Here is a 22,699-nt window from a genome sequence, read left to right on the forward strand (position 1 = left end):
CTTAAAAGGGCCTATGTGCTGAGAAATTTAAACGGAGTTGTGTGCTCAGGGAGCTTAATGCTTAACTGCAACTATATGCTCAGAAGCAGAGGGAGCGTTTGCTCAAAAGTTTAGAATTTGTATGCTCAAATGTTCATTTAGAGAGTAGTTAGTGCTCAGATGGAGCTGTGTGCTCAGAATCAGTAGGGCAAGGTGATTGATCAGAAAGGAAGGTAGTAAAGAGGTTGACGATGAATTTGGTCCAAGGAGGAGTGAAGGGAGGATGTGCAAAATATTGTTTTGCGAAGACTGGGAAAGGTGTTGGGATATTAGGAACAGTGGCGGAATGTCTGTTTATATGACTTTTGCAGGATTATATCAAATACATGTATTCATTTATATAGCCTAAGTTTGATGTATGTGTTCATGTTGACGTCATTTTCTATGAAAATCGTATTTGGTATTAAAGTATATGTCTAGTGGTATATTTTGACAATGATTTGTTTACAGTATGAATATATAACTGTATCATATATGAAGAATTTTATATGTAGTTAGGCCTATCTAGTATACCTAACGCTATATGGGTAATTCTCGTTTAACTATGTAGTGCAGCACCTATAGGAACATTTGATACTTGTAACACTCGAATAAATAAATAAATAAATAAATAAATAAATAAATAAATAACAGTCCTTCGAAGTACTTAGTAAAAATTTTGTGGTTGTATAAAAATAAGAGTACGAAAAGTAGCTACACCAAAAGTAAAACATTTCCACTGAAACTTCAATAAATTATTTATAGAAACACATTAATGCAAAATAATATTTTGAGGGGGACTAATGCCGGGTTAATCCTCTCCAGACCAGTTATCTGTAATGAAAGTGAGTTTGAAACCACAAAACCATCAATAAACATAACAACAACAGTAACATCTGTAATTCTGAGAAATAACTAAACCTTAGCGAATTTCAAACGAAACAGAATCTAAAAAATTAAAGTTTGTTCGATTTATTTACAGTCTGGTTGGCTTTAATGCGTAGAGTTTGGTTGCTAAGCAAATCATTTCAATATTATACTATAGTTTTTGTTTTCTTTTTTTGACTTTTGCTACCATACTGTTTACACTGTTCGCTACTATCTCCTTTTCTCTCTGTAATTCATACTTGTGTGAAGTAATGTAAATACATGTATGTGTATATTTCGTTGTCCAGAAAGAGCAACTTTACATCACACAAATTTTAATTATTTTCTCTGAGTTATTTGGTGAAATTTTTAATTGAGATATATTTTCTATGTGTCAGCTAACATGACTTTGTTTTAAAATATTTCCTTCCATCTTTTTTATGTGCATGAATTTCTATCTCTTCTTAAAATTACTAGTTATGAGTCCTAACTTCTATCCTATTTCACTGCAGTTTGCCTTGTTATGTTGCGAAAGCGGAATGTGTTATCAACTTACATTAATTGGCTGCTGGGTAAAAGTCTCCTCACCATAAGCATCTACTTTCGGCAATTATTTTTCAAAGTTACTTCGCAATTCCTCTCGATTTCGCAGGTTCCGTTATATGAACACATATCCAAGGTGGCTTCATTTAGCCTTTCTGGTTGAGTGACAAAACTACATGGTCTCGGGTTCGATTCACTGTCGGGATTCTAACCTATAAACCCGAGAAGAGACTACTGGAAAGGGAAGTTAGAGGGCAATCAATTGCTTTGTTACTTCTTGTATTTTAGTATCTAGTCAAGCATTACACTTATACACCGATAATAATTTCTTTTTTCGCAATATGACCGGTTCACTGTTACCTCAACATTTCTTTTTACCATAATATGTGTCATATACGTTATCCTTCTCAACTAGGGGTACACCCACACATGGAGATACTAGATTCGACCAAAACCCCAAAACTTCCTAACTTGACATGATATGCCCACTTTATTAATGAAACTATACCTCCTTATCAGAGAAATAATTGATGTAACCTAAAGGTTTGGTCTTACACCTCGTCTGTACATTTGTCTGTAAAACAAAAAAATATCTCTCATTTTTTCCTGATAACATAGGTTATGGTCTTTTCGAGCGTAGAATAACACTGATTCAATATTACACAGACGCAGTGCCTTGTAATATTTGACCCACCACAAGCTGCCTATACAATTAGTTCAGTATCGTTGACTATGTAAGTGTTGCAGAACAAATTTCTGCAGAACCAATCAAATGCTATTCATCATAATGTGAAATATGTAATACGAAAAGCACCATTAAGTATCCTAACACAAGCTAGGTTTTATGATATGAATTAAAGTTTCTTGTACTATTTCTCGACTCAATCCTCTGTCACTACAACATGTTTATACCATTTGGCTATGTACTGTTTAGTTCCTCATCGTGGAATTCTATTTGAACGTCCTTCCACTATTAGAAAACTATCTGAATCACCTCATTATCCATGATACGAGTAACAATGCTTAAGATTCGTAAATCAAATCCACCTAATGTCTTTAGACGTTATTCATACAACTTGCATTTTCTTACAATTAACCTAGAATAGTAGTTCTTAGTGTTTTGAACACTAGAACCCCTTTTTAGTGGCCCGTCTCTTCATTAAAATTAATAAAAATAATTTAATGCATTGAAATCTACTTAGCATTCACCAACCAACACTCTAGCCGCAACTCCTGGAGGGATGTGGCCCATCAGTTCAGAATAAATGACATACAAATGTACTTACGTTACCGTACCAAAAAAAACATCGCATGAATTTTACCCTTTGAGCGTCAGTTTTTTTTTACATTGATTTGTCACGCGTAGTATTTACTTAGCTCTTATATCTAGCAGGATCATAGCTCTTTCTCCAAAGTAGGAACAAAATGGGGTGGGTGGGTGGGTGAACAATACGGGGCTTATTTCTAGTGTAAGGGATCCCTAATTCGATCTTAGACTATGAATATTTATGGTGGACAATATCGTATTCGTAAAATTCTTCAGGGTTCAAGGTTTTCTCTGCGCTTTCCCCTTTTCTCCTACATTCTCATTTCCTTAATTATTTCCAATAAATTGCTTTTATTCCTTGTCTCCGTTAGCCTAACCGAGTGACGATAAACTATTCGTTTCAATTTAGTTTATTCTCCGTGAGTTTAATCTTTACCCAGACATAATAGATCAATTATACATGTATTTCATTGAATATATTGTATTGTAATAGTTACCCAACTTAACGACGAACTACAATTTTTGATTGTTGAAATATTGCTTCTGTTTAATGTTTATTTGGTATCCTAATTTTAATAAAATACTCCAGAAATTTTCCAGTTTGTTTGTGGTCACCCTTTCGCTCAATTGTCCAGTAATTTAATCTACGATTAAAATTAATTGATATTCCCTTTTCACAACTTCGATCCAACATTTTATGCTCGAGGTATAGCCATTTTTTGTATTTTTCCACAAATTTTTGACTCATCATAACGCTCAAAGGAAGCATTTTTACACCCAGGTTAGTCTATACCTTTCGTACTCTCTTGGTGTCAGGAATCATCTCCCAAATGCTGATGGTGTTCTTTCTAACACCCCGTATATAAAGTTATTTAAATGAGTAATTCAACTATTTAAAATATTGTGAAGAATTGATTACAAGTACTACATAACATAAAAGAAATAAAGTTCGTGTTGTTCCTTTGGAAAATTATAAGACTTACCTTTAACTCTATCCTCAAAAATGATCTCCACCTGAAAGAAAAGAAAGCTATTAGTAAAATAATACGTATTGGTTTGACAATGAATAAGCTTCTAATAATGAGAATAATACCACTGCTACTTCGTGTTCCTGTCGTTTTGAATTATGTAGAATATTGAAAAAAAATGAAAGGAACATTGAGAGATTTGTCTCTATTGGAGTTAATTCTCGTAGCTAAGATATGGGCCAGTTATGTACGTTTCCTAGGTTTGATTCAGGATGAAAGATTCTATAAATTCGAACGTAAGACGGTGGTTCAGGTACCAACTTAAACTGATGGTCCACTTCTCATATAGCCTTGATGTTGAAATGAAACGCTAAACTCCAAATAAATGTTGGATATTTTGTGTATCTTCTGTCGTCGTTTATAGCTGATAGTTTCGGTTACTTATCGCTCATAATTGAAGAAGTCAATTATGAATCTGAGAAAAACAGCGTCTCTCTATACATGTATCTATATTTATCCAGTATCTCTCTAAGATATTTGTGTTTGTTTGGCTTTACATATCAGATACGTGGCGGACATAATAAAAATGACCACGACGAGTTCGATTCCGGGCTTTTGATACCAAAACACTAAGAATCATAGAACTACAATTTGTTATAAGAATTATAAAGGATTATTTAACTAATCTTAAATTGTTGTAACTGATTTGTGGCAAATGGAAATAAAATAAAAGTTAAAAATTTGAGAGAAGAGAAATTTGTAAGACACATTAATACAAATAAACTCTAATAAGATTTTTAGTAGATATCAACCATTGGAAAATATTTGCAGCCATGTTTATTATATTTACAGCTATATTTAACCTCTAATATTCTAGAAGTAAGCTTCTATGTTTTAACAGGAGAAAATAAGATATGGGCAGTCACTGTTACCTGTGAGAATGTTAACAGATTAAGCAGGTTAAGAACTTGGCCGATACAATCGCTCTATTTATCTATTCCAGAAACAGAATTCAAATATCCGCTATCCGTTTGGAGTATCGGTCACCGTTAAAGTCATTAATGCCCGTTAATATCTTAACAGGTTGATCCTATTAAGGAACTCGGCGGAGATAGACGATCTAACTATCTGTTGCAAAAAAAAAAAAAAAAAAAGATAAAAATTTAAGTAATGCACGTAATCCTAACAATAAAACAATATTCAAGAAAACGAAAAAGGAAAGGAAACGAATAACAAGACAACCAAATGCCCTGAAGACAAAATTTCCATTTCATTGCCGCCAACACTTTGCTCATACAGAAGAAGATAAAGCCATTGAGTGATTAGGGGACTATTAGAACGGTATAGGTTCTGTATTCCTTCTGAAAGAAAAGAATGGCGGGAACTGCGGCTCAGTGGTACAGCGTTTACCTCTGATACGTGGAGTTCTGGGTTCGATTCCCCACCAAGTAAATTTATGGTGGAAAAAATGAAATGAAATCTTTGAGATGTACGTCCCACGGTTATGCCGGTTAGGCTAAAGGAGACGGTGAATATGAGAAACAAATGAAATGATGGAATGAATAAAGTGGGAGGAAACGGGAGACCCCCGAGGAAACTCACGCACACGGTGTTTCTGTTCCACAAAGTTCACATAGCGTGAGCCGGGATAGAACCCGGTGCCCCATGGATCAGAGGTGAATACTCTACCACTGAGCCACCGCGCAACTAAATTTATTGTGGACAACGTCGTGCCTGTGGTTTTTCCTCGGGATATTCCCTTTGCGTCCCACTTTCTCACTCAACCTATCCCTTGTAAAATAAACACTTTGGAAGAGAAAGTAACTGGACCTCCATCTTCTGTACATTTCAAACTCAAGATAATGTTGAGCCTTCTGTTTATGTAACTAGGAGCACCGTGGCTTGTTAATTGAGGTAACATATGGGATATACTTTGATTAGGATTTAAAAAAAAATATATGAATAATATGTACCTTACTTCCAATGTACACACGCTTTTCGGAACTCTATTAAGAAATCAACAATATCTTGTATAAGGTGTCTTTATTGTACAGTCGATTCAAAACTGCCAGGTTATTCTTTCTTTTAATGAATTATACGCCAGAACCTACTATACCATTCATCTAATATGCTGGGCTTGACTCGGAAGACCCTAAATCATATACTTTACAGTCTAATTTAAACAATTGAAATTAACTCCACTATAACTTCATCCGATTCAAAGAAAACAGAACGAGGGTTGTAGCTTTTGATGTTTCCTTCATTTAGAGTTAAGCGGTCTTTACAACATCAAGGTTACGTGAAGCATATACTTACGGAGGATATAAACTACTTGAACACCAGGAATTAAAATCGGGTCTGTGCGCAAAAGAGTTATAGGCCTACGTTAAAGATATAGGCACAAGGAGCTGGAACTTACGAATTACTCTGTATATACTTAAAAAGCTTTGAGCTTTGAGTACTAAAAGCGAATAAAATTGCCTATAAAGATGTGACGAGGAAATACGAATATATAAAACCATATACAAGATGTTTCAAAACAACACCGACAACGTTTGGGAGGTGATTCCTGACACCAAGATAAAACAATATATATATATATATATGGGTGCACAAATATTTCCTTTAGGAGTTATAGGCTGCCAGAAACATGAAAAAATGGCTTTAAAGTGTCCAGAGCTCCAAAACTTGAACCTACCGCAGTCGGGTCAATATTTCACTTAGTTACTAATATATGCGTTATCCGAAAACACACGTTTCAGAATCCTAAGGTACTCACGCAACAATTTTTATAGAGGCAATTTGGCTCTGGGCATATAATTTGAAGTACTCACCAACTACCTCTATAAAGATTGTTGCAGGATTCTGAAACATCGATATTTGGATAGTGCACATACCAGTTCCTAAGTGAAGTCATGACCCGCCTACAGTAGATCTCTTAGTTTTGAAGCTATAGAACTTTAAAGTTCATTTTCTCATTGTTTTCTTCGGTGGGCACAACTCCGAAAGATAGCATTTATGCACCCAGGTTGGTCTATACGTTTTGTCTTATCTTGGTGTCAGAAATCACCATCCAAACGTTGTCGGTGTTGTTTTGAAACACCCTGTATATTTTTTAAAGTGTTGACTTTCATGCATTTCGTAAATCAGGACATTATACAATATATTCTGAGCTAGTCCTTGTTGTTCCTCACAAAACATTGAAATGCTGAAATTAATTAATATCTGGGCGCAGATGCAAACGATTGAGTGAAATACTAACCGGTAACACAATATTCTAATGCAGTACTTGAATGACGCATCCGCTAACGGAATGTTGATTTCTGTTCCACTCGATTCAGAAGAGGTTACACGAAACTCCGAAAACGAATTATAAAATGAATTATGAACGGAGGGGAAACATGAAACTTCCTTTGAAAGCTCAAGAGGAAAAAAGAAAAACATGAAAGTTCTACGTAGATTGGAATTGACATCACTCTAATCTTTAATACAGGGAATATTTTCAGTTGTGCGCCATTTCTATTACTTTATGTAATAAGTAAATTTTCGTCAGCACATCTTGTAAACTGAAAGAAGAAAAATGATACGTATGATCCATCCCTTCCAGGAAAGGAAGAAGGAATTACTTACATGCATTGAATCCATTGTAGCTGACGGGTGGACAGCTCATTATTCGATATACACCATTCCTCCACACAACATCTACTTTCCAAAAGAGCTGTATTAGAAGCTTACGACAACAGCCTCGCATTCAAAATGTTTTGCAAGGTAAATTTGTACTGAATTCTCATATGTTATACAATAAGCACAGTACGTTCTCATTTAACTGAAAGGAATGCAATGCACCATTTGATGTGCGAGCTTCTACGTTTGATACCTGATTTGCATGCAGAGTTGACGGTACTATTCCGATATTTTTCTGTGATTGGGAACACATTTAAATGAAGATGACACACTTCCAGAAGAGAACCAAAAGAGAATTGGATGTGCTGACCACAAATTACACAGTAAAATATAACTGTCTTCATGGTTGTAGTAACAAAAGGATTTCTTTTTACAATAATTTTGTCTGCACAGTGAAATTTCAGCACATGGAAAACAACATTCAAAATGTATTTGGGTATACATACATACATATATATATATATATATATATATATATATATATATATATATATATATATATATATATATACACCAAGTGGCTCAAAAGTCCCTTAACATAGAGTAACTCTGTTATCATTATAGTTACAACAAAATGAAAGAGGGGAAAACGTCTTCAAATATGGTGTTTTCAATCTAAAGTGAAGGATTTTTTCTTTTTTTTTTTAAATCGGGCGAACCATTTTGGCTGTGCAGTCCTTATACCCCCAATGTTAAATGAAAATGTAACATTGCCATTTACCTGAACCCACACCATAAGTGAATGAAGTGACTGTCTGTTACGCTTACGTGTCGATGACCAGCCCCCATTTCGAGCGAATTTCCTCCGGTGTGTCCGGTTGTGTGTACAGGAATAGGATAATCAGTTCGAACACCGACTGTCCTGATGGCTGTCAACTGTTCAAACCTTTTGTATCTGCTGTGATGGTTACCGCCTAATAGTTCTGTTATGTTGTAAATGTGGCTTATGCAGTTAATTTGTGAGTAAACACAACAATTTACAGCATAACTTTAAATGGGGTCCGAGGAGTAATCTCAACAAATGAACCTCCTGAAATTAATAGCGGGTTGGAGGAGGGCAGGGCGAGGCGGGAGGTAAATAAATTTTGTAAGAGTATGGTGAGTGGGGATATGTTTGAAATGGGGTTGTCCATCGACACGTTAGCGTAAAAGAGAGTTACTTCATTCACTTATGTTGTGGATCCAGGTAAATGGCAACGTTGCAACATTAGGCGCATAAAGAGTGTAAAGCCCAAACACCTCATCCGATTTAAAAAAGATATTCCTTCCCTTTAGATTGAAAACTCATATTTGGAGACGATTTCCCCTCTTACATTTTGTTGTAGCTCTGACAGAGTTACCCTATGTCAGGAAACTTTCGAGACACCCTATATATATATTACTATTATTTATTAGGAAGACCTAGGTGCAGATGGGAGGACAATATTAAGATGGATCTCGCAGAGATAGGAATACAAAGTAGAAACTGCCGGGTTCCATAGGCCATAGAATTAGTTATATATATATATATATATATATATATATATATGTGTGTGTGTGTGTGTGTGTGTGTGTGTGTGTATTATTGAATTGAACACATCTCTTGGGAAACATCAAACATTATACATTCACATAAATCCGCACAAAGAGCATTAAATAGTGTATATTCCATTACGATAGGAGTTTAAATATGTTTTTCTGTATCATTTCCTAACATATTTTGTGATTTGATGCCACCAGAGTATTGTATGTGATCCGATTTCATAGATTATATAGATATATTTCATATATTGTACGTCCATTTCTTCTTTTGAACTTTTATTAAATCACTGGACACTATAGTAGGATCCCATCCAGGTACCTGTCGGAAATTATCCTTTTTGATTGTTATCGACTCTTTCCGATTATTCCGGCGCTTTAAACAACTATAAAGCGATATAAAATAATATTACTAGGACATTTCCACACAACATTGTTCTGCTGCAGTAAAAATATCATACATAGTCTAAACTACATTTTGCGTAAGTACGGTAATCTACATTTGTCAGGATTAAATTATACACAATAGATGTATTTTAATGACTTCCAGGAAATTAGTTTTCTGTGATAGAAAACAGTAATCGCTTTTATTACAAATAAATATGCAGCTCTACATTTGCTCTTTTTGACTATAAACTCAAATTTGCTTGTTTGCGTTTGGCAGATTAATCAACCTCCATGTTATTATAAAACGAGAAACAAGCAAATGAAACAATTCGAGATAAACTATATGCAGGCTAATTGTCATCGTTAATTATGAGATTTTGGTGAATTTTCTCGATAAATTTAATTAGGATATTCATTTTAGCTTGTCAGTCATCGTAAAATAATCAAGTTTGTAAATGCTTAAATCCACAACACAATACTCGAATTTTTTTAAAAGAATTTTTTAAGTAGTGATTATGAGCTGGGGACTGGTTTTACGCTAGAGAATTGAGCTGGAGAAGGGTATTTAGATTAGCTATTGTGAATTAGATTGCTGACATTTAGTTTATGAAAACCAATATTTTGGCGAATAAGAAAATAAATAGTTAGTCAGTGGTCGAGTTCATATACTACCATCAGTGTCGTATTTGCGATTTTGTTTCGGGGGGGCTTTGCCTGAAAATGTGAAAATTCTGCAATATATTTCATATACTTTACTATAGTAAGTAAGATTTCGGGGGAGGCGCGCTTAAGCCCGGAAATCCCCCTAACTACGCCACTGACTACCATGTTGTTCACAATCTTCTTTCGAAGAGATAAATGTACTTATATAATACTAGCGTCAATTACCTCTTTCACTGGGTTATAATAAGAAAAATATAGTAAAATGTTCCGTAAGTCAGTCACCTTTTACTACTACTGAAACGCTCTCTGATAGACGATTTCTTTGTCTTGAATTCTTCCACTAGAATATATACATTGTCGGCATTTCCAACTCGAGACATTGCCACATAATGTAGGAAGTATGAGAAGCAAAAGGTTCCCTCCCTTCTCCCTCTGCCCCAAGTTGCGCGGCTGAATGTGACTTTAAACGGCATTGGAACGCACCCTGTTCATCTCAGCGACCCCGAAAAGTATGGATTCGACACTAATATAGGTCATTTTCGATCATTAAATATATATATATATATATATATATATATATATATATATATATATATATATATATATATATATATATATATATATATATATATATATACATTGTAAAGTTTTCTTCCATATACGTATAGGTAGAGCGTTAACAAAAAGAGTGTCCGGAATCGATCTCCCACTACCAATTTTATTATAAAATATCTCTATAAAAGTATTTTCACAAAATACTGTACAAATTAATCTCTCTAATATCAAAGGTTAGTTATAGGTGGTCTTCGACCGTAAGGTTGCAGACAGGATCTCTACAGAACCCCGAAGCAGCTAAACAGAATGGAATTATTTGCCCAAAGCTCCGAAGCAAGCAGTGGGTAGGTTAGTTGACCAACAGAACCTCGAAGCAGACTAAGCGGTTGAGGTTAGAATTCCTAGTCAGAGGCCCGAAGCAGGCTAAGCCAGGAGGAAGGATAGGCGTAGTCTCGAAGCAGACTAGAGGCCCAGGGGTTAGGTAACTCCTAAAGTCCCGAAGCAGACTAGAGGAAGGTCACCAGAAAACTGGTACTGAATTGCCTTTGGCCATCCAATTTTATAGGGTTCCTTGGGTGGCGGTGGCGCTGTTGCTCCGATGTCGTCTTCTGTTCCGTGGGAGGGGCTAGAAGCCATCGTCTGCAAGTGATTGTAGATCCATCTGGTGGGAAGTCTTCTTGCCGAACCACGTGGTGGTGTTTGTAAACACTGATATGTGGAATTGTTTGTTTACAACATCACATGGGATATTAAAATATACATCCAGTCTCCTCTTGCTCTAAGTTGCGCCGTTAAGGTAAAATAATAAATGCCATTCCAGGCCTGAACCTCATTTATGTTGAAAATTTGATCCAGATCAGTCGGGTAGTTCAAAAGTTATTAAATCACAAATATAGTCACTTTCAATTTTATTTGTACAAATTGCAATTTGATTCCTTTACTTTATGGATTTGAAAATTTTCATCTCTCACAAACAGGAAGAAATCCCGAAATGTTGCCTAAAGAAACTTTTCTAAGGAAAAAGTTTGATCCAAAACATAATAGCTGAACACAGTTTGTTACAAAACGTAAAACTTCATAATATGAACAGTATACATCGAAAGATAAAGCAGTTTTGTATAGAAACTCCATATGTATAATAGAAAATACTAGGCCTATTTTGTTTTGTTCCATATTGTGTACTGTATAACACTGAATTATTGAACTGAAATTATCATAAAATCGAGAAGTGTTCTTAGTGGGCAAAAGTAAAGTTGGGCAGTAGTGATGGCAGAAATTATTACGGGTCTTGTGCACATACACTCAGGTTAAAAAAAGAAAGACGTGATTAACACATTGTAGTGGCTCAGTGTAAGGTGAAGGGTCTACACCAACAGTCTGAACTTTCATTACCTATAATAGCTATAAGGAAACAACCTTCTCATACGATCCTTGATAGAAATTGGATGAAAAAAGTGAAATGAATTCTTTCAATTTTAACGTCCGACGATTATGCCCTTTAGGCTAAAGAAGAACATGTATAAAACAAGTGAATGTTGATGGAAGAATTGATAGATTGAGAATGTGGGAGGACATGGAAGTAGCCCGAGAAAGTCCCAAACACGATGATGTCCACCACAATGTTGTTTACGCGGGGATCGAATCAGGGACGCCAAGCACCAAAGGTAAACGCTCAATCAATAAGATATCATGCCCCCTGCAGTAAAAATAAGATTGGTGAATAAACTATCGAATAACAGTCTTAGAATTGGTAGAATGAAAATGATGGATGGTGAAACCTGTCAAAAAAAGAGACAAAATGATTGGATACACTACCAAACAGAGGAAACACACTATAGCCTATGGAGAAAATGGGGAAAGAAATAGCCCAGATAAACGCTGCAATTGAAATGCATTGATCAAAGAACACAATATATAGCAAAGAAAAAGTATAAAGGCCAATCAGACGGTAACACTGGAATGTAGTCTTCTATTGATATTGTCTCCACGAAAACATTTAATTTAAAAATTAAAGAAAAGAAAAAAAAATACTTCAAAAATTCTGATTTGAAAATTTTTAGTTTGAAAACTTTGGTTTGAAAAGTTGTAGTTTGGTATTTTTGTTTGGCATTTTTTTTGAGAAATTAAATTGAAACTTTAAGGTTATGAATCATACACTTCCGCTCAGCTCCGAAAAGTATGGATTCGATATTAATATCGATCATTTGTTTATTATTAATAACGCCACCCACATCCCACTCTTCCTACGAGAGCTAAGGGTTCTTACCCCCACTGGAAGTTGAATTTAAAGGATACTGGAACTGTCATAAATCAACTTAAGGAATCTGAAAACTATGAATTGGACACTAATATAGATTGCTTCCTCCCGTGTGAGAATGGAGACCGAAATTGGACGTAAATGGCATCTGGAGTGGCATTATTTATCTAAGCGACCCCTAAAACTATAGGTTCAATACTAATGTCGGGCATTGTTTATGTCTACGCCTCCCACTTCCCTCTAGGAGTGGTAAAGGGTCTTATCCTTCCCTGAGGGTTGCATTTTGACTTAAACGGCATCGGCAATGCTACCAACTAACTTAGTGATGCTGGGAAGAGTTAATTTGACACTAATACTGGTTGTTTTCGATTATTTTCATAGCTCGCTATTTCAACCCCCCGGGTGCTACTGTAGACTGAAATTGGACTTAAAAGGCATCAGAAATGTCACGATTCATCTCAGCGACTGCAAAAACTATGAAATCGATCCTAAAGTCGGTTGTTTTGCATCGGTTTATGTTACCCCTCCTACTCGCTCTAGATGTGCCAGAGAGTCTTTCCCCATACAGAACTGTTTTCCAGATATAAGTAATGCATTTATTAAGATTGGTTTAAATTGCTCCAGCCATTCCAGAGTCATTCTGGAAAACACACACATATATTCAAATAACGATTTTTTATTGATATAGGGAGATTTCATAGGTCTGAAGCAATTTTGAAAGGCCATTATTTATCTTTGGGATTTGAGTTGAATCATATCCTAGAGTCTGCACTTCAACTGCAATGTTCCAATTTTAGAATTTGTCCTTGAAAGAATGGTGCACATTGAGAATATTGGCAAGAGGAGAATACACGAAGAGAAGAAGCACAACTTTTGCAAGGTAGTCACTGCAGATTTATCTAAGAATAGAATGGAACTCTTTCACGCTATTTGTATGTTAACACATAACCAACACACACATATATATACCCACCTCTATAAATAATTTCCTTTGACATTACTCTTCTTCTTTTTCTTCTTTTCTTTGGATGAACACAGTTTTGTTTTGAAAAGCAGAACACAAAAAGCACAAGCGAAGAGAAAGAACTAATGGTTTTCCTCATAAAGGATTGCATTGTAACTCCGTTCATTTCTTTTCATGATTTATTCACGATTATTGACTTCAGTAATGCCGCATGAATAAAGTAACTACTTATACAATATTCCTTTGTTGTGATATAACACTCACCTCCTGTAAATTGTGCAAACATTTGAGCTAACACTGTTCATCAACATTGAAAGAATTAATTTTCAGTTGTTTCTTAGTTCAATAGGTTCTTTAAAATGTAACCAGTAGTGAACGCTCTAAGAGCATTCCCAGAACCAACTTAAAAAGATTGGAAAAATGGAGAATTAAAGATAACTGTGATTGTTCCTACATGTAAACAGGGGTAAAAGTGAGGGGGAACGCGGGGGGACACCGTTATCCCACTTCCAGAAAGTATCTATGGCGTCCACCCACTTCCTTAAAAAAAAATCAATGGGCAAAGATAGGCACGGGGTACGGCGTGACGTCATCCGTCCTCTTACCTTTTCAGACCCACTTTTACCCCTCCATGTAAAAGAAGTAAATCTTTTGTTCACACCTTCTTCTCTTTCTTGTAAAAAAAAAAAAAAAAAAAAAAAAAAACGCAAATTATCACCTCTCTATGACACGGTTCCCGAGAGGAACTCCCTCGTGGCTAAGCGGTTAGCTACGCGCCTTTGGGGTGGGAGACCCGGATTCCACGTTAATCAGTAGGTCCACGTCTCTAGCCTCGCTGCTGAACGAGACGCTAAACTAAAATCAACTCAACTCAACGGTTCCCGAGATATGGCTCCTTAAATGTCCCGAAATCAGAACTATTTTGGTCAATATCTTGGGAACGGTAAGTCATAGAGTGATGAGATTGGTGTTGAACAATACCTAAGAGGACGGTAAACATTTTCATATCGATATTAACTGATGACTACTGGCCAAACCAGTGTCCAGTTGATCAGTAGCCACCGGTTACTATTTGGTACCTAAATATTCACCAACACCAATAGCATCTCTCTATGACTTCGGGAACGTTAAGAGTGACACGAAAATTTCCATGACTATCTCAGATAGTTTTTCATGCTTAATCGAATGGAGGACTCAAAATTTTTAAAAAATCAGAAATAACACACACACACACACACACACACACACACTCACACACACACACCACGGACAGACATAGGGAATTCAGTAACGAACATTTTAAGTTCGTTGAGAATAACAATTATGTTGATCGGTTGATGCTGTGGTTTAACGACATCTGTTGACGACAATATGCTTATTATCAAGAAGACAATTCGACCATTGGAGGGGGCGCGGTGGCTCAGTGGTAGAGCGTTCACCTCTGGTGCTTGGGGTCCCGGGTTCGATCCCAGCCCCCGCCAAGTGAACTTTGTGGTGGACAAACACCGTGCTCGTGGGTTTTCTCGAGGTTCTCCCGTTTCCTCCCACTTTCTTCATTCCACCGTTTCACTCATCATCACCGACTCCTTTAGCCTAACCGGCATAACCGTGGGACGTAAAACTTAAAGATTTCATTTTCATTTTTTTCCGACCATTGGATATCAAACTATAGTTCCATTTCTTCCATTTACTATTATTTCTTATGAATCATACGCTTCCTAACATTAATTCCAATTTGTAACGTTATTAAATCGTCAACCATAGTCCATTTATTAGAAGTGTTGTTACCTAATTTTAACATTCTGATATTCCTTAACTATCCTAATTCCTGGTCTAGTAGTTAGTGCGTGCGCCTTTGATGCACGTGGTCATGGGTTCGATTCCCAGTGGTAGAAAAAATTTAATGTCACAATCATTCATTTTCACAAATCATCGGTCTCCTTTATTTTAAAGGGCATAACCGTGAGATTTTGAATTAGAAACATTTTATTATGTAACTGTTTTAAGTTTAAGTTAACTCCATAATGAAGTTTTAAAAGATATGAAAAAATTCCAACCCCTGTATCTAAGTGAGTTATTCTATTATTTCATAAGATGATAGTATAGCAGTAAGTATATACCGTACTATGTTACTGTCTATAAATTGATTTAATGTTTTGTAGATTCTGATGAATGGAAGAAGTGAAATCAAGATTAATAGTGACAATGCAACTTCCAGAACAGATTATGTGGACTTTGCAAGACAATAAAGAAATGTATTGCAGAAGTCCTAACAAAGTTCGTAGCAACCTCGTGAGGAAAACGATTGAAAATACAATGGATCTTAAGAAGGCTAATCAGAACCTCAGCAGTAGATGGAAGTATACGCATATCATACTATAAAAGTTAATGACACAAATAGGGATGTGCGATACTTCGATATATCGATCGATCGATCGATATTTTGTGAATATCAAAATTTCAATATTTTGTAAATATCAAAATCGATATATCGATACTTCGATATTTTTCAATATTTCGATACTTCTATATTTCGATATTTTTCGATACTTGATATTTCGATATTTCGATATTCTTCGATATTTCGATATTTTTCGATATTTCAATATTCTTCGATATTTCGATACTTCGATATTTTTCGATATTATCGACCGATATATTATCGAACCTTCGATATTTTGATATTAGATATATCGATCGACTTTCGATATTTGGTCGATATCGAAGTTCGATATTCAAAACAGGATATCGCACAGCCCTAGGCACAAACACTAAAATTGCGAAGAAATACTGAACCTGCAGAAAGTAACATTAAAGTGATAAACAGGAAGTGAAAAAAGCGAAGATAGAGAGAACAGAAATCTTCGTCGCGCTGCAAGCAGAATTGCATACTGTAAAAGAGCATTAAATGAGAGAAATCAACAGCACAGACATAAGACACACTAAAAGAAGCTGGTGAAGAAGATAGAGCCCTAGTACAGCTTCATCTAAGAAGCAGTCGAGGTTCCAAGAAGTGGTAAACAAAAGATGATCTGCACAATTAGAGACCTATTAATCTATTCTCAGCAATTTACAAAGTGTTTGTAATAATATTGACGCTCAGATTAGACAAGCAGTTAGAACTCGCTCAGCCAAGAGAACAGTCCAATTTAGAAGTGTTTACAGCACAGTAGATCATATTCAAGCAATGAGGGATCTGGTAAAAAAAAAAAGTTAAACAAACATTAATTACCCTAATGTGCTGCGTTCTTGGACTACGAAAAAGCGTTCTGTTCGACGAAAAGACATCGGCTGTTATTAGCTCCATCAAATCAAGTGGTGTCGGAAACACTAACACAAAACTTAAATGTAACATCTATAAATAAGGACGTGCAAATATACAGATGATGTGCAAAGACCCTAAGAAAAAGAAGGGCGTACATGAGTGTATATATAAGGTAACCAAGAAAGTTCTGTCGCTTTTGAACCCACCACCTTCGAACATTAATATGTCACCTAAGACGTACCTAGAAAATCACAAATTGTCCCTATCAGCATCAACGACCTGCTGCCAACGCTCTGGAAGGCCATAGACTCCATCGCAGTAGAATTTGGTGGGCCGTGAAGGGAAGAAGGTATCAAGTGCATTTTGCATTTCTAGTAGAGATTTGAACTGGCGTCCTGGCACCTGATTGTCCAAGGAATGGAACAGATGATAATTGGACGGTGCAATGTCCAGGGAGTATGGCGGATACAATAGTGTTTACGTGGGTCTTAGCGTTATCCTGTAACAGGAGGACACCTTTGAGATTCAGAAGTGCCGACTCCAGAGTTTCTTGAACACTCCTCAACTGCTAACAGTACACAGTTGCATTGATGCTATGACTAGCTAGTAGCAGTTCCCAATGCACGATTTCGCGAGGAGTCCACCAAACACACAGGAGGACCTTCTTCTAGTGCAATGCTGATTTCGGCTGTTTTTGAACCGTTTCATGGGATGATAACCAATGATAACGGCGAACTGGTGCTTCGTACAGGACCTACTTCTGATCACATGTAAACACTCTGTCCAGAAATGGCTCCTTCCTCACACGAGACAGCAAATAATCACAGGTGTCTGCTCGCGTTGCCTTCTGGCCCGGAGTCAATCATGTGGGATCCATCGATCCAACTTGGTGTGCTTCACAAGTTGATGGAGGTGCTGTCGAATGGTTTTCCCACTCATACTGAATTGTAGTCCCAGTTCCTCACATATCTGTCCACTGTTCACCTCAATTGCTGCCTGAAGATCTTAATTTTGTACATGTGTTGGTCTTCCGACATGTGGTGCGTGTTTTGGGTGTTTCATCAGCGTCCTTAAACTTGTTAAACCACTGATGCGCTGTCCACGTAGTCACGACACCCTCACCAAAGGCATGGCAAGGTCTGGCATATCTTCCGTCCCGCTGCAGCGGCGTTTGACTCCAGCTCGAATTCGCACAACACAAACACTCTTATGACGTTCTGAGGAGGTCCCGTATTCACTCTGTCCTTACGCAAGTTCACGATGTAACTGAACTGCCGCAAGCAAGTAGTATGTTGGATATAACCACAACAACAACTGACCTTCACCTTATCACCATTTGCATTCAAGTCACGGTGTCAGAGACAATGGAACATAGACCTCCACAAAAAGCGACAGAAGTTTCTTCGTTACCTTTACATTAATCTCTCTCTCTCTCAACTCAACTGGAAAAATAAAGGAATACACATAAATTGGAAACACTTGACTTAAAGGAAAAGATGAAGGTAATGTTGAACAACTTCCCAAGGAAGTCAGAATATACCATTAGAACAACTGTATATCTACGTAAATCTGGGAAAGAATATGTCCATGAATCTGGGAAACATTAAAGAAGACCATTAAAGAAGGCTTTGTAAACATTAACCAACATGTTAGAGTAGGTTTGAATTTATTCGGCAGAGAGAGCTTCATGTTGAAAAGCTTAGTGCCAATACGTCAAAAGCGTACAATTCTCAATTAAAAGATTATGATTGTTTTGACATATGATTCGGAGATAGACACTAAGACAATTAGACATTCACCATTTCTAGAGTAGACGACGAAACCAGGAGAGCTTTATATTAGAAATCATCCACAAAGATAGCGAAAAAGTCACGTTGTTCAGCAACATGACGGAGTGATGTATATTATCATGAAGATTAAAACATGGAAATAGCAGTGGGGTGAACATATTCTAAGAATGATGGCGAACGGATAAAGACAACCCTTTGCTTAGTATCAAGAGATAAGAAGAAGACCTAACAAAGGTTTTCTTACATGGTTATGTGAAGAAATCAAGAATTGTTGGAGGTAAATTTTAAAAAAAATGCCTAAGTAGATGGTTGTGAAGAAGGGTTGGAAGTATCTATCCAGCAATTGATTGGCAGTGGTTGAGTATGATTGTAATGATGAAGAGGTACCATTACTACTTTCACAATGAATCATGGAATAAATGAATTAAATTAGCGTCTCTAACCACGAATTGTAAACAGTGTTGTTTATAACATTCCAATACGATATTAGTAGTTACTAGAGTAATAACATTCATAGTATAAAAATTGATTGTTTGAACGTTCTAATTAATATAAATACTGTAAATAATGTTGTGAATGTGAGAAGTTCTCCATAGTCATTGGTTTGCCATTTCCAAGATTTTTTTCGGCAGGTATTTTTCTTTTTTGATAATAAAAACTGATATAAAATGGAATCTTCCTGTTTCCAAGATTATGGTCTTTAGGCTCAACAAGGCAGATGATAAGATTAAAGTGAATGCTCATAGAATATTAGTAGAATGAGAATGCGGGACGAATCAAAAATCAAATGAAATGTAATCTTTGACTTTTACGTCCCACACTTATGCCGGTTAGGCTAAAGGAGACGGTGATGATGGGTAATGAACAAAATGGTGGAATGAAGAAAGTGGGAGGAAACCCACGCACACGGTGTTTTTCCAAGGCAAAGTTCACTTGGCGGGGGCTGGGATCGAACCCGGGACCCCAAGCGCTAGAGATGAACGCTCTACCATTGAGCTCCGCGGCCCCACCCGCGGGACGGATCGAATACATCTTAAGAAAACTCAAGAACATGATGTGGTCCACCGTGAACCTACTACTCTGGGATCAAACAAGTAATACCACTCACCAAAGGCGAGCACTCTCTGTGAGTCACTGTGACCTTTCTTGATGGTAAGTTTTCTTTTGTTAGTCATATTTGGTAATTGTTGATGATGTAAATATTTCTATTAATATTGTTATAAAAGTTTTTTTTGTTTGTTTGTTTGTTTAAATTGGATAAGTTACGTGTCAAGCAAAACTTGTAAAATTATAAAAAAAAACACACCCACACACTTCACATATAACATCCTTTCTCACATCAATGATATTTCTGCTCTACTTAACTATCTATAACAACAAATATATCAAGTATTCTGTCAACAACATTCCATTCTCTTTTGATCATCCTACTAACTGGCGGGTACCAAACAAGTCGTAACTAGCCAATTAAATACCTCTAGTATTTGAATACCATTACATAACTCAAATTCCCTAACATATTTATAATGTAAAGAAACAACTTTATTGTATAAGGATGCAATTTTAACACCTGTGACTTCTTACATAAAACGTCAATCTACGATATAGATGTTTTCTTGGTGCAATTATGTTATACAGTTGATGAAATAAAAACTAATAAAAATTCCAGATACTTTTATAAGATAAATTATTATCAAAAGTTGTACGATCTGTAAAGGGACGACCATGTATTTCTAAGTTGAGGTTAAGTTCAGTCTGATTTATTTCTTACTCAACACCGAGGATAGAAAGAATAGAGCATTTGTTGGGGTTTCTTTAGCTTTAAATCCCAACTCATGTTCTATCCTTTCCATCTCTTTAAAATAGACTGTACTTCTTCAGACTTACAATGTCAACAAAATACCTATTGAACGTGTGTCATGAAATCATTCTAATTTATTGCATTTTATAAAAATACACAATCGTTTTATATTGTAAAGAAACTTGTTCTGAATTTTCGTTTCTAATAATGTGAATATTCCACACATTAAGTATATCACTAAAACAAATATTAACTAAAATTGTGAAACACTTGGCTTGGCTTCTCTATCCAGATATTTCCCCTTCTTGGATTCACAACATTCTTCAGAACATTGTCAAAGTGGTTGTCAGCCTTCTAGGATGTCTGTACTTCCGTCTTATTGTGGGTTATAGGAGAAAAATCCCATCCTGTTTACCAGGAGGTAATGTACCTAAGATCGATGACACATTCCCGTGCTGGATGGTGATGCTGATACGTTGGAAAAGGAATGGAGTAGCTCGGGGATCACCAGTTTTGATCTCTATTCGATGACCAACTTCATTAATGAAATTAGATCCTTCGTGACCCCAAGACCCACTGCTTTCTATTGCTACTGTTACAAACCAATATTTGTCCAATAGGTTTGTGCATTTTAGCCTTTTGCCGGATTTTCTGTGAGCGGCGACGAGACCTGCCTGAATTGAAGAATGGGTTATGTTGGAAGGAGCAAATGTATCGGAACATGTGAAATCCCAGACTAGTGCTTTACTGTTTTTCCTGTCATATTAAACGTGTGTCATATTAAAAAAATTAGGTATTGTCATTGATGAAAAACCCTCATTTACGGATCACATTTGTTCAATATCATCTAGAGTTATAAACTTCATTGTTCTTCTTTATAGATTTCCTGAAATAAAGTCTCCCTGCCGTTACAATGTTTTATAAGGTTTATATCTCCCCCATCATTGAATATTGTTCACCTGTTTGGAATATGGCAGTACCTACTAACCTTTCACGCATTGACTCGGTCTTAAACATCTTTATAACCATAGGTAGATTTAGAATTCCCAAGTTTCGTGACCACACGAGACAAGAAATAATGACTTTAATGAACTTATGTACCCCAGACAAACGACACCGAGCTGCACATCTACTTTACCTATAAAAGATTATCAATGGTAAAATTGATTCTGAATTTTTACTATCAGAGATTAGCTTTCGAGTTCCTCCCTGGCAAACTCGTTCTCATAATTTACTGGCTTACGAGACACCTAGATTATCAATTGTAAAACGCTCGTTGTTTTATAGACTAGCGCACGATTACAGTCCATTGCTAATAGGATTTAATATTGTAATGTTTGGTAGAGTCAAATGATAGACCGGGTGTCTTTTCCCCTTCACCAAGTTTTATTACAAAATATAATATAATAAATACAAGTGTCTCTAATTCAATGTCTCTTCCTCAATAACCAAGTGAAGGAATACTAAATGTTTTGCCGGGTGCCCCTTCCACTCATGGCAGTTTCCAGAACACTTTGGCAGGTTGTAGGTTAGACTTGGATTATAAGTTTAATATGGATCCCTAGCCCAGTGCGACATAGGGTAAGGAAGAGGTGCTCCTAGTCCATAGCGACGTAGGAAGGTAAAGGTTAGGCGATCAGTTGGTCGACTGATGCTGGGTCCCTCGGTGGTCCTTCTTTTATTTGTCCTTCTCGGGTCCTTCCGTGAGGCCCGTCTGCTTTCGGTGTTCCTCGGTGTCTTCCGTGTTGGCCTGTTGTCTGCTAGGTTGTTTGTAATCATTAGCACATGTTGAGCTGACACGTGCGTCTGTTGTGATGTGGGGATCCTTGCAATATTTTTACTTTTGAACTAAACTTTAGAACTCAACTAAAGAGAACATTGTAAATTTAGAGGTGAACCTTCTGTGTTTGTATTCATTCTTTATTTTTTATTGTTTGTTTTTATTATATTTTATTTTATTTCTTATTGTTATGTTGTTCAGTTTCAGTCACTTGGCTTAATAATGTATCAAACTCTCTGAATAAATAAATAAGTAAATTCAACTCCTGGGGGTCCAAGGAGTGTAACGTTCTTAGGGGTACATTTTGACCGACAATATAATAAGCAAGACAAAAAGTCAAAAGTTGAATGAGAATGATAGAAGTAAAATACT

The 22,699-nt window shown here is 36.3% G+C and overlaps 1 long non-coding RNA gene across 1 annotated transcript in view; it reads right to left on the reverse strand.

Annotated features, from left to right (window-relative positions):
- LOC145665909 (uncharacterized) overlaps positions 1–22,699 on the reverse strand; it is a 473,463-nt gene that overhangs the window by 417,736 nt on the left and 33,028 nt on the right. The window contains exon 2 of the long non-coding RNA XR_014127679.1: positions 3,679–3,709. This is a non-coding gene — a long non-coding RNA (uncharacterized LOC145665909). The remainder of the gene's footprint in view (positions 1–3,678; positions 3,710–22,699) is intronic.

Source organism: Thermobia domestica, chromosome 1 (assembly GCF_964235325.1).
Source record: "Thermobia domestica chromosome 1, izTheDome1.hap1.1, whole genome shotgun sequence".
NCBI lineage: Eukaryota > Metazoa > Arthropoda > Insecta > Zygentoma > Lepismatidae > Thermobia > Thermobia domestica.